The 15,863-nt window shown below is 35.9% G+C and overlaps 1 long non-coding RNA gene and 1 pseudogene across 2 annotated transcripts; one reads left to right on the top strand and one right to left on the bottom strand.

Annotated features, from left to right (window-relative positions):
- Positions 1–6,884: 6,884 nt before the first annotated feature.
- LOC113273166 lies at positions 6,885–8,816 on the bottom strand (annotated as a pseudogene).
- Positions 8,817–10,525: 1,709 nt separating this feature from the next.
- LOC113362753 lies at positions 10,526–14,190 on the top strand. 2 transcript variants are annotated; one of them, XR_003365812.1, is made up of 2 exons: positions 10,526–12,582; positions 13,682–14,190. It is a non-coding gene; the product is annotated as an uncharacterized LOC113362753 (long non-coding RNA). The 2 variants fall into 2 exon arrangements; XR_003365811.1 differs by having other exon boundaries at positions 10,526–13,420.
- The last annotated feature ends 1,673 nt before the right edge of the window (positions 14,191–15,863 follow it).

Below are 15,863 nucleotides of genomic sequence, written 5' to 3'. Positions count from 1 at the left end.
TGAGCATATTTTCTGACATGGTAGAACGGTTCTTAGAGGTCTTTATGGATGATATTTTAGTGTTTGGTTTGTCTTTTGATGAGTGCTTGCATCATTTGTCATTAGTTTTGACTAGGTGTAAGGAAAAGAATTTAGTGCTTAATTGGGAGAAATGTCACTTCATGGTTCGTTCAGGAATTGTTCTAGGGAATATCATATCTTCGAAGGGTATAGAGGTAGATAGATCCAAATTTGACCTTATTAAAACTTTACAGGTCCCAAAAACCCTAAGAGATATTAGGTCATTCTTAGGACACGCAGGTTTTTATCGTCGATTCATTAAGGATTTTAGCTTCATTTATATACCTCTTTGCAATTTTCTTGCAAAAGACGTTAAGTTTGTCTTTGATGATGCTTGTTTAGAGGCTTTTGAGAAGCTTAAGAATTTCTCACTACCGCCCCCATAGTCCAGGCACCCAACTGGAACCTACCCTTTGAGATCATGTGTGATGCTTCAGATTATGCTATTGGTGTTGTGCTAGGTCAGTGAGAAAATAAGTTACTTCATGTGATTTACTATGCTAGCAAAACTCTGAATGATGCCCAGTTGAACTATACCACTACGGAGAAGGAAATATTAGCTATTGTGTTTGCCTTAGACAAGTTTAGATCCTACCTCTTAGGTTCTAAGGTCATAATCTTTACCGATCATGCTGCTTTGAAGTATCTTCTTTCCAAGAAGGATACTAAACCTAAATTGATTAGATGGATCCTATTGTTGCAGGAATTTTCCTTAGACATTAGAGATAAAAAAGGTTCAGAAATGTAGTAGCAGACCACTTGTCTAGGCTTGTTGTGGATACCCTTAATGATTCTCCTCCTGTTAGGGATAGTTTTCCTGATGAACAACTGTTCTTTGTTACCCAAGCACCTTGGTATGCGAATATAGTGAATTATCTTGTTACTAGTCGAATGCCCCAACATTGGGGTAAACAAGATCGTTCTAGGTTTTTAGCCGAGGTGAATCACTTCTTTTGGGATGATCCTTATTTGTTTAAGTATTGTCCAGACCAGATTATTAGGAGATGTATACCTGAGAGTGACCAGTCCAATATTATTTCCTTTTGTCATGATCATGCTTGTGGGGGTCACTTTAGTAATAAGAAGACTGCTGCTAAGATATTGCAGTGTGGATTCTATTGGCCTTCGTTGTTTAAAGACTCCCATAGTCACTGTGTTACTTGTGAGTGTTGCCAGAAATTAGGAACCATTTCCCGTAGGAACATGATGCCCTTGAACCCTATTTTAGTAGTTGAGGTCTTTGATGTGTGGGGTATTGACTTTATGGGTCCGTTTTCTAACTCTTTTGGTAACCTTTACATCCTTGTCGCTGTAGACTATGTCTCTAAGTGGATTGAGGCGGTTGCGTGTAAAACCAATGACCATAGGGTTGTGATTGAGTTCTTGAAAAACAATATACTTACACGTTTTGGTACACCGCGTGCTATAATTAGTGATGGAGGGTCGCACTTTTGTAATAGACCTTTTAGGCTTTTGATGAAGAAATATGGTATTACACATAAGGTAGCTACCACGTATCATCCACAGACTAGTGGTCAAGTAGAGGTTTCTAATAGGGAGATAAAACGTATATAGAAAACAGTTAATCCTAATCGGAAAGACTGGTCGTCTAGGCTTACTGATGCCTTATGGGCTTACCGTACTGTGTGTTAAGACCCCCATTGGAATGTCGCCTTATCGACTTGTGTATGGCAAGGCATGTCATTTACCTGTTGAGTTAGAACATAGAGCTTATTGGGCTGTTAAGTAGCTAAATTTTTCACTGGACAAGGCAGGAGCCTATAGGAAACTCCAGCTCAATGAGTTGGAAGAGATTTGTATAGATGCTTACGATAGTGCGAAGGAGTATAAGAACACAATGAAATTTGTGCATGATAAAAAAATATTTTTAGAAAGTCATTTTCTCCAGGTCAAAAAGTTCTTCTATATGATACCCGCTTGCATCTTTTCCCTAGGAAGTTACGTTCTCGGTGGACGGGTCCTTTTTATTGTTCGCACTGTCTTTCCTCATAGAGCTGTTGAGATTGAGACACCGGATGGTAGTAGTTCTTCGAAGGTTAACGGTCAGAGATTGAAACCCTATTTAGATCCCTTTCCTACAGGTGATGTTGAGGAGGTCCCTCTGGAGGACCCTGTTTACCCTTGATTGATCATCGAGGCGATTGTATGTTGTATATTAGTTTTTGATTTCTCTCTTCACCCAGGTACTATCTTTCCGACTTCTCTCTTTACTGATTCCTCATGTTACTTTACTTTTTTGTATTTCTCTTTCATTAGAAACATTGAGGATAATGTTAGATTTAAGTTTGGGGGTGGGGAAGAAACTTTTTGTTAGCTTTTAGTTGCAATAAATAAACTCCAGAGCCTCGAAATTTATGCTTATTAAGGTTGGCACTAACCAATCTAAGTGGATGGGAACATCTTTATTATAAGAGTTGGGGAACCAATCTGATTAGATGGAAACATCTAAAGAGTCTATTCATAAAAGCACAGAGCTCAGGTGTATGAATTAAAAAAACATGGTAGTTTCGCCATAACTCGTTGAATCCTAATCCCTTCTATTTTTATTTCTTAAGTGATTTGGTGGGGCACACGACTCAAGTTGTTACTATTGCTAGGTGAAAATAGAGAGATTGAGATATTAAAAAAAAAAAAAATTGAGACCAAACCATCAGACCAACCGGAATAAAATCAATAAAATCGACCACTGGTGCCCTTGTATATGCCAGTTGTGTTGACCTATAGTTAGGTTTATCGACCACTGGTTCCCTTGTATTTTCTAGTTGTGTTGAAATTAGTCAGACCGGTATCTCAGTCCATTAGGATAGGATCATCTTGGCAGAGGCCTTCAGACAGATATGGGAAACACTGTTCACTTTAACCGTCTATTTTTCTCTTTATCCATCTTCTTAATCTTTCCATGTGATTGGTTGACTCCGGTTATGATGCCTAGAAACTATCTGAGTAGAGCTCTGTCACTTATATATGAATTATAGCATGCTGAGTGCAAACTTGTGTACAACAATTGGAATTTCGCATCAGGGTACTTCCTCCTATAGTCAATGTTTGTATGCCAACCAAGGAGATTCTTTAGTGCCATCCAAGGTTTTGCGTAAATAGCTAGGGTCTGGAGTAAAGGTTTTGTGGGTACACCTCTGGTAAACCCTCCGGAGACAACACTCCGCCGCTAGGGCCACCTAGCGGTTTAACGGCTTGCTGCACGTGCTAAGTGTAGTCATTTTATATTAGATTTGCTCGAGGACTAGCAAATACTAAGTTTGGGGGTATTTGATAGACACATTTTTGTGTCTAAGTTTTCCACAATTTTCTGTATTCTTAGTACTCGATTTCGTACTTATTTTGGTGTTTTATGTGTTTGTAGGTATTTTTGGGGAATAAACGTTTTTTGGAAATTTTGGCTCGAAAAGTTGTTAAAGGTACCCTGGAAAAATTACTAAAGGCACTCTCGTTTTGGATAAGGGTACCCCCAGAGCACCCGGTGTTAAAGGCACCCGCAGAACGGATTCAGGGCACTTCATCTTCAACATTCAAATTATGTTTTTGGCGGGAAATTTGGTTCTTCTTCGACAGTTTGATTTTGGAGAAGATTCAAGGATATTCAATGGTTGGAATTTCATGGGAAGGCCTGTTTAAGCTTAACAAGCATGGTATGATCAATGGTTTCGACCAGAATTGGCTATAATGGTGAAGTTGAAGAAAAAATAGAATCTCGGGTTTATCTTCAAAGGAAAAGCTCTGTTTCGAATTCCGAGGAGTTTGAGCGAGAATCAATCACTGGGTTTGGTTGCTTTGGGCCTGTTTGGACCAAACAGGGATGGTATGGTCGATGGTTTCGGTTAGAGTTGGCTGCATCGTGGGTTTGAAGCAAACAAAGCAACACGTTCGTGGGAGAGTTTTCACGGGACTTGCGATGAATTTCGTGTGCTGTTGGGACTCTAATTCGTGTACTGCACATGTATGGAGAACTCTGGGTTGCAATAGACACGTGAAAGATGTAAAGAAGGATTTAAAACCATAACTTTGGAAATAATATATTCCCGAGTAATGGCTTTGCTGTGAGAGAATTTGGAGACATTATTACGAGATATTTTGAAGTTGTTGTGTATATAAAGCGTGTTCTGGCATCTTAGAAGGGTTACGGAGAGTTTGAGAAGATTATAGAGCATCACAGAGTCGAGAAAATCAAGCACCAAAAATACTTTTCTGTTGCTGCTCATCTGAGAACGCGAAGAACAGACCATCCAAGACAGTCATTTTTCAACAGTGGAAACGACACACAGGCGAGGGTCGAGAACCAGCGACAGTACTGTTCTATCGTTCTTTTTAATTTGTAACACTTATAACTGTTGCAAACCCGGTTTTTAATATTTTTTCTCCATTTCATCTTTGTAAACACCCTTTGAGCAATAAAAATGAATTTTGAGTGTGTTTCCGACATGATGATGAGCTAATTCTCCCACAACCAAGGCAATGAGGAAGTTATTCACGCATGAATAATGGGTAACTATTTCATTCTCTCTAATTTTTTAATTATAATTTACTCAATCACTGCTCTTGCAGAGTTTTTAAATGTTTACATAATTTTCTTAATTACTTGTGATTCAATTTGATAGATTATACTTTGTTTAATCAATTGATAGTCTATGCTTGGGGAATACAATTAATATTTGAGAATATGTTTGATTAATTGTGAATTAATAAATAAGGGACTTAAAAGATAATTAGAGTTTTTGATTATTTGCCATAATTTATTCATGTGTGATAGTGGAATCAGTGTCTTGGTTATTCCTAATAATCTTGAATTAAGTTTTGTTTGTTTTTAAATTTCATTAAATCTAAAATCTTTTGCTTTCACAAGTCTCAACGAACCTATTACTACAACTCAATCAAAAAACAATCACATCAGTCATGACAAGAGAAGCACGCACTCCCGAGGCAAATCTAAGTATAATAGAATATCATATTAAAGATGAGCGGGGATCCAAAAAAGTTAACTCATAAACAATTTATAGCCTTACAATTCAAGTCTCAAGCTTAGGGGAGAATATATCTAAACGAACTTAATCTTATAATGGTAGTCATTGGTCATTACTAAACTCATCTAGGAAAAACTTTTGTTAAAAGGAAAGCAAAACGTGATCTGAGGAGAGCAAAAATTGTAGTCGACTGGGTAACTAAGATCATCTCTTTAAATTTTTCTAATACGGCCTAAATTACCCTTGCAAACAACACAACCTTTTACGCACTTTAACAAAACAATTCATTCTTTTGATGTCTTCTTCTTTTGGTAAAAAAATCATGAACCCTAAAATGTCTTTGGTTTCAATAATAATCATAAATTATTATCTCCTGCATGAGTGAACCTCAATAATTTGAATCCGTTAATCAATCCATTAACGCTACTTTCACAAAGATTTCTATCACTAGTGGTACTAGATTGGCATCAGTCAAATGTGTTAATTCTATATCTCTCAAACATCACCATCAAAATAAGTTACCATCATCTACAAATAAGAAATGTTCACCGAAAAATCATCCATGCATGATCGTTCCTTTGCTGTTTTAACCAAGTCCAAATAAATAATAACAACTATCAAACAATTATCCATCAAATAATCACTGGTTATGTGCACGTGTAAGTCTATCGGCCAAGTCAAACATTTTGGGAATTAACGCAGTTGAAGGAGAATTAGTTATTAAATTTTTGATTCTTCCTTCCTCCCACAATCAAAGAAGATCAGGTTGATACCGGCTTCTAATATGCTTTAAGTTATGTCTAGACAATGTTGATTCATAAATAATCATCACCAAAGGCAGAATAACAACATCAAATGTAAGCTTCATAAATTGAAAAAATAAACAAAGCAGCCAGATACGAAAAACATCATATATAATATACATGAAACTTAAGTTTTTTCCGAGTATAAGAGTTACAGATTTGAACGTTTACAGTCTTCACCACGAAAGTACAATCAATTAGAATAAGTATCAATGTACCATAGAGCTGAATCACATTCAGAAGATGAATATAAGAGAAAGTAAATTTTTCTATGGTTGCCATAGTGAAATAAAAGCTCTAGGATCGTGGCGTGTGAAGAGTTTGTGTGGGTTGTAAAGGTAAATTGTATGAGTTAGAAAATTTTAATGAGTTGATCCTAATTACCGAGTCGAATACGATTTTCGCTCCCCCTTTAACAAAAATCATAGGAAAAGTAAATAACTTAAAATAAATGTCATCATTTATTAGTGGGATCCATCTTATTTTCTAGATGGAGATAGCGAAAACACTTACAATAAAACAAACAACCTTCAATGTAAAGCCAACCGCTTTCCAATAATGCAAGTGGGATATTAAGATCTCTTTACTAAGAAGAAAATAATAGAGAATCGTGAAAGTAAAGTTTCCTAGATAAGTAAACTTTGGTGGCAGTCATACTTTAGCTTTTCACATGATCAATTACTAAGAAAATTACCATTCTTCAGTTTCAAAAAGATGGACTCGTTTCATACATGAAACAGAGGTCGGAGGTAGTAATTAATAAAATAATTAACAAACTCTTCGCCCAATGTATGATTTAAATAAAGAAGATCAATGGCGTCACAAATATGAAGAGTAACATGCTAACAATTCTAGCACTCTAGATATCATACATGGGGTATGGTTACCTAAGAATAACACATATATAGTGACTGAGGTTAAGGAACGTTTGCTTCCTCAACATGAGAGGAACATTTTCTCCAAATAGGGTATGTGATCATATCGTCCATGGTACTGCTACTAAAAAAAGACAAAGATAAATGATTCAGATCATTGTATATGAAGTACCCGAGGGAATTTTATTTTCTTTCTTAGAAGTTTTCTTCTGTTTATTCTCAGATTGGGGTTCTTTCCTCTTTAGTTCAGCGCTGAAAAACCTCAACGAAGAGGCCAAATGTTTGTCCCTATGGGCTGCAACCAAATTTGGTGCCATACATTAGTACTAATGTTGAAAAGGGACATATATTAATGGAATAATAAAGGGTGATATCTCCAAAAGACTAAGAAAATGGGTATTGGGAGGGAAGGTACAATTTGGTAGCTTAAAATCTACCCCCAGCAGTGTACTTGAGTACATATTTAAATACATTATCAAGAGTAAACTACAACCACAAAGTATATATCTAGTCGAGTTAAGTGCTAAAGAAATAATTGTGAGATCCATCACATATACTATGCGACTTTCAACACCTCAAGTGCAGAAATCATAAAATGGTAAATACACACTTTCCCTAGTAAGACTTTAAAATTACAAATAAGTGGATACACTTACCATAAAGTATAACATCGTATACGTTCCCACACTTGCGACCTGCATGTTGTGCAAATAGCTCTAGATCCTTAGCCAGTTGTTCTTGTCAAAGAGAAAGCAATTTTACACACAAGAAACGTAAACTAAAAACTAAAAACTTGCCGACTTATTTTGTTCCTTAAACCCTAAAAGGCTTTTCGAACTCTAAAAAAAGGAAGAAAACATTCACCATTACATAACATAGTTAATCTCATTCAAATAACAAAGATCCTAGAGTTTTCATTTGATGCAAAAAGAGAGATTTTGTGGTAGCACAACACCCACCTTTTATTTCCTTGTATTCTATCTTCTCATTGTAAGATGCCGACATGCCAAAGAAGTTGCGAATAATCCTAGGCTCCAAGATGCTTGGAAAAAGAACTGAAAATGAGTTATGAAATGTGATAAAAGTTTGTTTCATGTGTGTTCAAGGAAGTAAAAGAGATGATTATTGGGAGAATTACTGAGGCACAAAAAAAGCGTAAAGACTAGTGGATATTGTTTCTTCTGTCTATCTCTACGAAGTTTTACTCTCTAGTTTTCTCACAACTGGAACCATGACGAGGATTGTGTTGTGCAATAATTAAACTATTCGAACTTTTGTTATCGCATTTCGGTTTAGGCATATGCTAGTGAGAGGTACATTAAGTGCCTTATGAAGCATGGACAAGATACACATGGGTAAGTATGCGGATATATCGCAGACTGGCAGTTGGCCAGATCGAGAAGTCGTGATAATTGTGTATGTAGGTTGATTTAGCCAATGCATCAAGAGTCAAGACAACTGTATATTTTCATCTATATCTATCTATATATTTTGAGAAGATCATCCTCGTAAAACATAACTGCTAAATTTTTTCTTGTTTGGACCATACTGTCTACACATGAATCAAGACTGATTATAATTTATATCCTTGGACAAAACGATGCACATGGTATAAGCGAAATACTACTATGTGATTCTTATAAGAAAGGTTAGGAAAATGAGGAGAGATGCCATGGAAAAAGTTATTAAGACATGCTAATGCTGATCTACCACTATACATAAACTAAATCATTCTCATGTATTTCAGTGTCAGTTCCAACTCATGCCTTAAAAAAACAAAACATGAACAAACAACAAAATGTTATTTTAGGGAAGTTATGATTAACCTGAAAATTTGAAGGCAAGATCAGAAATACGACCCATAACATGCTCAGATATCTCCATATTGTTCTTTTTCCCTGTCCAATTTCACGAAGTGGTAGGTTTAGACAAGATTAAGAGACCTTCAAAATGAAATTGGAATTTATAGAACCTTCAGCTTCGGCGATTGAGATAACAAAAAGGCGGAATCGATCTTTTACGACATTTAAAGTTGATTCTTATTCTTCCCTCTTGAAATCACTTTCGCCTCCTTCATCCATTGATTTGAAATTTCAAGGGTCTCATTGCAAGGCTGAATTGGGGGCCCTGGAAAAATAATTGGGACCCCTAGCTACAGGATAAAAAGGTCATGAAATAGTAATTCGGAGTTATCCTTATCCCCAACTTTTTTAAATGGCTAAACTATCCCAAATCATCATTAGTGGTAATTAAGTTAATTAATTGTTAATTATTGTAATTAGATTAAAATCAGATTTAGGGATAAAATTTTGATAAAAGAAAAATTTTGTTTTTGTGTTGTGGAGAGGAAGAAGTTGAGTTTTTGGGGGATTCCAGTAGAGGAATCATATTGCTCAAAATGAAGGAACCAATCCTCAAAATGAAGAACCCGAAGCTCAAAACAATCAGGTAAACTTCTTATACTCTTCAAATTGTATGAATGATGCCCCAAGTGGTCGATTCATGTACACTATGCAACTACTCAGAGTGAGGGTCGTTAAGTCGAGAGGGTAATAAATGAACGACTCTAAGGAGTCGTCAATTACTTGACACAACCTTTGACGACTCAAACCTGCAACTTTTGCAGGTTATGAAAAATTGTCAACCAAGTGTGATATAATTGACGACTCCAGCTAGTTAGGTCATATAAAGTTGTTAACTTAATATGTTTAGAACCCAACGACTCTAATTTTTTTTACTCTCTGAAGATGTTACTCTTAGGGTCGTTAATTAGGCATTCCTATATACCGACGACCCTAGCGAGCCATTTCATAGATCAAGGGTCGGCAAGCAAAATTTATAAAACCAATCGACCCTTCAACATCGTTAACGACTTCAAAAATTTGACATGACGACCCTTCAATATAGTTAACGACTACAACCATTTGACATGACGACCCTTCCTATTTTTTGAACAGGGAACAAATTTTGTATCATATAGAGTCGTTAGTTTCATAAAGGGGTTGTCAAACAAAAAATCGTTAATGCTTTAGAAATATATTGACGACCCTGTCACTATTTGGGACAGAGAGGTGGTTCTGCATAAGACAAAGTCGTTCGTATTTAAAAAGGGTCGTCGAGAAGAATCGTTAACGATTTATAAATCATTAGACGACACTATTCTAGGGCAGAAAACCAGGTTTAGGGTCGTTATCTACTACACCCTAATGGTTAACGATTTTTCATCAATTCAACATGCATATCAAAAATCGTTAAGCAATAAAAAACCGTGGTTAACGACCCTGGAACTGTAACTGCAATTTTGCAGTTGAAAACCTAATTTTTCAATCAACAAATCAAATTAAAACGCAAACCCAACTTAGATAAAGGGGTTTTAGTTCACTTACGACGATGAATCGGTGAGAAATTTTTTTTCTCAGAAGTCGTTAATGAAATGGGTAACAGTGGGACTGAGGGAGCGGAGGAGAAGAAGAATGGGAGGAGAAGAAGTTATTAGAGAAGGGTAAAATAATTATTTCACCATCACTTGGAAGCCCCATATATCTTTTGGTGTGGGTATAAAATGTGTCCAGGCCCCCAATTAGTTTCCTTGGCCGTTGTTTCGTTGGTTCTTCCGTAAATGGCGAGGGAAATAAAAAAGCGGGAAAGCATCTTTATGTTGGGCTTGGGTCCCTTATTTTCTGTTGTGTAATTCTTACCAGACCGTGGAAAGATCGACCATGTCGACGACCCGTAACCCGTAACTCCAGCTTTGGTATATAGTTATCTCTTTACCCCACAAACCCTAAGAAAGAGAAGAGAAGAGGAGATATCTCTTATGATAATCAAGGTCTCCTCCATTTTCACAATCATCATATAATCGTCCTTGATTTTGTTTGCTATGGCTTATCCTCTCAGAGATTATGCAGCAAAGAAACAAGAAGAGGATGGAGGCTTCATCAGTTGACAGGAAAGTTTTCGAGTCATGAAATTGGTTATTCTTTCGTGTTTGTTTTGAATTGATTGTTTGTTTTCGAGTCACCATTGTCGTCAAGCAAATGCAGGTGCGAAGGATCAGTTCTAATGAATGATCCAGTGAATGGAGAACTCCTAAGTAGTACTCGTTTCGAATAGAGATGTTGGCATCTTGTAATGACTTGCTTTGTTTAAACCTTAATGGGAATCTACACTGATTATTTGGAACCCCGTATACTGAAGAATCTTAGAAAATATTATTGATGCATAATCTATGGAATAAACCATAACTTTCTCGAGCCATAGGTTATATTTCTGATCATGAGCAGTCTAGGGTTTTTGTTGGTAAGACTAAACTAATCCTTGACAAATTTAGGATCATAAATTAACGTATGCCAACTCTTGCATACGCACTTGAAACGTAAGGTGGATTTCACCGGTAACCTTAACAGTATAACTTCTTCGATCTCTCGGGGAAGACTTGACATTGTTGCTTTCTTCATTGTAAGTACCGAGCTTGGGTAAAATTGATTCGTCAAAGAAATAGTATTTAGGATATATGAAAAAATATATGGGTGGCAAATAGGATAATTGGGGGTGACAATTAATGAAAGTGGCAAATAGGAAAAGTGGAGGTGGCAAATAGGTGGAACCATAACAAAACCCTGGCCTTTTCACTACTTTCTCCAAAAATTAGTTTATTTTCTGTTTTTAGTTCAAATTAGTAAAAATCCCATCTCAATATAATTAGCATATTTTTTTTTTTGTTTAGTTAGAAATTGACTGATGTATCATAAAATTTGTTTAATTGGTGTTACTATTAGTCCTTGTACTGCCAACCTTGCACTTGTGGTGTGTAATAATAATACACGGTTTTTGGCGTCCTGCCGTGTAATGTTATCGGAATTGCTGACTAGGAGCATTTTCGTTATCATTCCCCGGCAGCGGCGTCAAAAAATTGGGTAGAGGCTAGAGCTAAACTTCAAGTGTGCATTGCTTATCTGGAGGCAATGGCAATTAGAGGTCTGTTTCAGTGAGGGACTGTTGGAAACACTGACCATTGGTGTGTAACCTTACTAACCAAAATAATTTTTGAATATTTTTCAGTGAAACAATTACTTTACTATAGGCAGGAAACTGGGTCTTTTGGAACATCTTTAACTTCACCAAACATTTGATCAAATTCTAATGCTGTCATTCTCTGCCTTAAGAATGTGGTATATCTTGGAGATGTGCATTAGTATAAGGTTTCATGGCTTTATGTGCCTCTAGTTCTTATTTTTGTGACTCAAGTATTGTACATGCATTAATAATGGGTAAGCTCAAATATCCCCTTTTCACCCTTCTCTCTCCCGATAATCGACATTTTGGCTGTACTTAATTCAGATGAGGTTACAGAATCCTACTATCCTTTTATTGTGGCGGTTTTTGATTGAAAGCATTTAAGCTGTTGGTCAGTTTCTGCAGATTATAAAGCAGCACAATCGCTGTTTGATTTATTGATTCACTGCTGTTTTACTCTTGCAAGTACCATAAAGGGTGTAAGAGTTTTTTATTTAGTCATACAGTGGTGGTCACATCATCTGCTAAATACCAGTGAGACTAGTTTATCCGAAGATCAAAAGTGGAGATAATCGGCATGGAAATGTTTTCTGGAAATGCAGGTTTTCCCTATGTATGTCAAGTTGTCAACTTTCCCTTCAAGTTCTGAGTGATTTCCAGATGACAGTGGCCAAACCTTTACGTAAGCAATCTGTGAAGTTGGTACAGCTGCAGTTATCTTAACAGTATTGTACAGCTGCAGTTATCTTAACAGTATTTATGTTGCTTAAACATGATATACCAATTGCAATGCAGATGAGTAATGCGCTTCTGGCTCCTTGGCAATCAATGGTCAGTCTTCTGACCAAGCTCCACTAGCATCAGCAGAATGAAGCTCCATTTATAGAGTTTTTATATTAGTTACTTGTTTCCTTATCTTATATTACTCCTTTTTCCATATGCTATCTAAGCTGTTTGATTCTGTACTTAAACAAAAGTGATTTCCGGAGTTGCATTTAGAGGATTTAATAGAGTGAGGAAGTTAATGTGTGAAATTGTAGTAAGGACACATGTCAAAGATAAGGTAGGCAAAAGTTTGCGACCAGATTAGTTGGTGATGGATGTGGAACCCGTCACTTATCAACTAGAAAACATGAAACTTGCACCTGCCGCTGTTTGAAGATATTAATGATGTCCAGTGTTCTATAATTAAGTACACTGCTGTTTGAAGTGCACGAATCCTGACTTAGTTTCTTGTAACCGTGTAATTCTTGAAACTCCAGATGCAATACCCACCTGTCCAATTTTTGTTACTGATTAGATAGATTGGTAGGCAATGTTGAGTGGAGCAGTCTTTTGGGAGTTGCACCTCCTTTCTTGTTAGCTGGATTTGGTGTAGAACCATAGGTGTTTTCTATTGCTTTCCCCTCTTTATACTATCGAGCTTTCACCGGCCTCATCTCGACCAAATAATGGCGTATGAAAAATGCCAATATCGTATTCGATAATTTTTGTTCTTTCTTAAAACAAACTCTATAAATGCCTATGTTGAATGCAGATTTAAACTGTTATCAACCATAAATGTTACAAGTTTTATGTTTTTCCTGTACAAGATTGTAGGGTTTTATGTTTTGAGTTTGCATGGCAGTAGTTTCTTCAAGCTGTTGACTGACTGACTTTTATCAATATCGTAAGATCTCTTCTTTGTATGTTCAAGTTTCAGAGTTTTATGGTTTGATCTAGTAATTTAGGAACTGCCTCTTTGCATTGTTAACTTTACAAATGCTCCTTAGTTTCAAAGTAAAGGGTTTTTGTTCTATCGAGTTTAATATCTGTATGAATTATCAAACTATTCAGTCTTCATATACTGATTATAGTTTAATATTGATGTATGCTCTGTTCTCCTAGATAAATTGATAATTGATTTTATCTTTTGTCTACCTTCTTACAGATGCAGGTTTAATGCTTGCCAAAAACGCAAAAATTCAAGTTAAGATTAAGTCTATGCCCAGAAGCACCTGGACGATGATACAGGACCTTAGCCAACGGCAGCATCTAGCTAGAGAGACTCTACTTTGCATTTGGTTCTGCAAAAAAAGATTTCCTGGAAGTGTAATTGGAAAATAGTTACTCTTGTGGTTGCATGCTCAACCAACAACGCGGAGGAGAAGGGTCCTCTATATCTTATTCGTCGTTATTCTTCGTCTTTGTGGTGGCATGTAGTTTTCTGCTAAAACCCAACTAACATCAACACTCGTTATTTGAGTTCTCAAGTGATTTTTTTAACATCATGGAGTTGTGGAAGTTTCTAGACATTGACTTGAAACCTAAATGTTTTTAGTACTTGTATAGTGTTCAACATGGTGATATAATGATGCATTCATTGCTAACTGATCTAGTAATTTTATTTGCATCTTGTATGCGGTAATATTTGATAAATTTTTGACAGGTTTTTTTTTTTGATGGGGGCATAAGGGACAAATCAGATGTTGACAAGTGTCTTTATGCTGAAACATAAAAAAGGTGAAGTTTATCTAGTGAGAGTTAGTGATAGATACATAAGGGAGGAGTACCTTCGCGGTCTACAATAGAAGTTTTGCATATTTCCCTAATAGCCTGTTTGGATACTGAAGTGCTTCTGAGAAGTGCTTCTGGACTTCTCAGAAATACTTCAAGAAGTCAAAATTATTAGAAGTTAGTTTGGCTACTTACCAGAAAAACAAAAAAAATCAGCAAGCTTTAATGGTTTATCAAAGAAAAATGGTAGATTTTCTGGGCGATTAAATTCATGTTGCTATGATTTTCACCAGTAATGTTAATAAATTTTATTCAACCATGAAAAAAGAAGAAAATTGTTCTATCACTTTACTTGGGTTAATGAAGAACACAAGTTTAGGTTTTGGAAAAAATGGTTTCAATCAGATTACGAGAATAACAAATTGGTGATATGATCCGCTAAGATCTCCAAGAAGAAAAAAAACTAAGATTACTATGTTGATGGAACTAAAGATTTGATTAACATGAATAAATATTAGGTCTAAAACGTGATTTAAGATAATAGAAAAAATTGATTAGGAAAGACAAAAAAAAAACATAATAGCTGATCAAAAAAGAAAATAAAATCCATTTCAAAAACCCAGATTGAAGATCATAGACTGTGGGTTTATTTGTATAAAGAGAAAATAAGGAAAGAAGAGAAACAAAACCAGTGATTTCAGTGAGAAGTCGATCTCTCAGAAGTAGAAAAGCAAAAAGTTTTTGCTCCAAAAATAAGTAACTTATCTACTTCTATAAGTCATTCCTAAATCTGGTTACCAAACAGACTTATGACTTTTTAACTTAAAAAAGCAGAAAAGCTATTTATATGTTTGCATCCAAACGACCTATAAAGAGTCTTCCCAGTCTACAGTAGAAGTTTTTGCATATTTGGTTAAAATGTTTGCTATCGAATTTCCAGTTCTAGGCACAAAAAAGAAAACCCAGATACTTTGGCAAGACTTTGCCACTTTAACTAATTCTTCCAAAAGAGTTTTGCTACGCCATGCCGATTGTTCTTCGTTGAGACAGTTGACTAAGCTTTGATAGTAACCTTTTATGCTGACATTGATGATGTTTTTTCTGATTGGCCCAAGTTGCTGCTTGAAGAATCCCTACAATTTCTGCTTCTTGTGGGTTTAAGCTTGTGGATGACCTACTTTTCCTTTTTCAAATCGACTTGCATCATCTCTAAGAATTAGTGTAAAACTAGATGGTAAATATTCAGAGATCCATGTTGCATCCACATTAATTTTAAGAGAATGTCTTCCTGGTATTGTCATGGAGTGTTGGACTTCTTTGTTGAAGGCTGAGAGTCTTTCTCTGATGGTAATTTCTTAGACCAATAATGGACATGTCTCTTTATTTTCTAGAAAACTATGTTATATCTTTCTTTCCACATGAACCACATCTTAGTTAAGACCAGTTCTATAAAAATTTTCTTATTTGGGTTCTACAAATTCCAATCCCTACACATATCTATTAGTTTGAATGAAGAATCAAACTGAAAACAAATTGGTTGAGTCCTAACTTATAGACAACCTTTGCATGTGCAGTGAAACAGTTGATGTTGTATAGTTTCTACTTCCTCCCCGCAC

Source organism: Papaver somniferum, chromosome 4, assembly GCF_003573695.1.
Source record: "Papaver somniferum cultivar HN1 chromosome 4, ASM357369v1, whole genome shotgun sequence".
NCBI classification, from domain to species: domain Eukaryota; kingdom Viridiplantae; phylum Streptophyta; class Magnoliopsida; order Ranunculales; family Papaveraceae; genus Papaver; species Papaver somniferum.
This window is presented reverse-complemented; position numbering and strand designations above follow the sequence as displayed.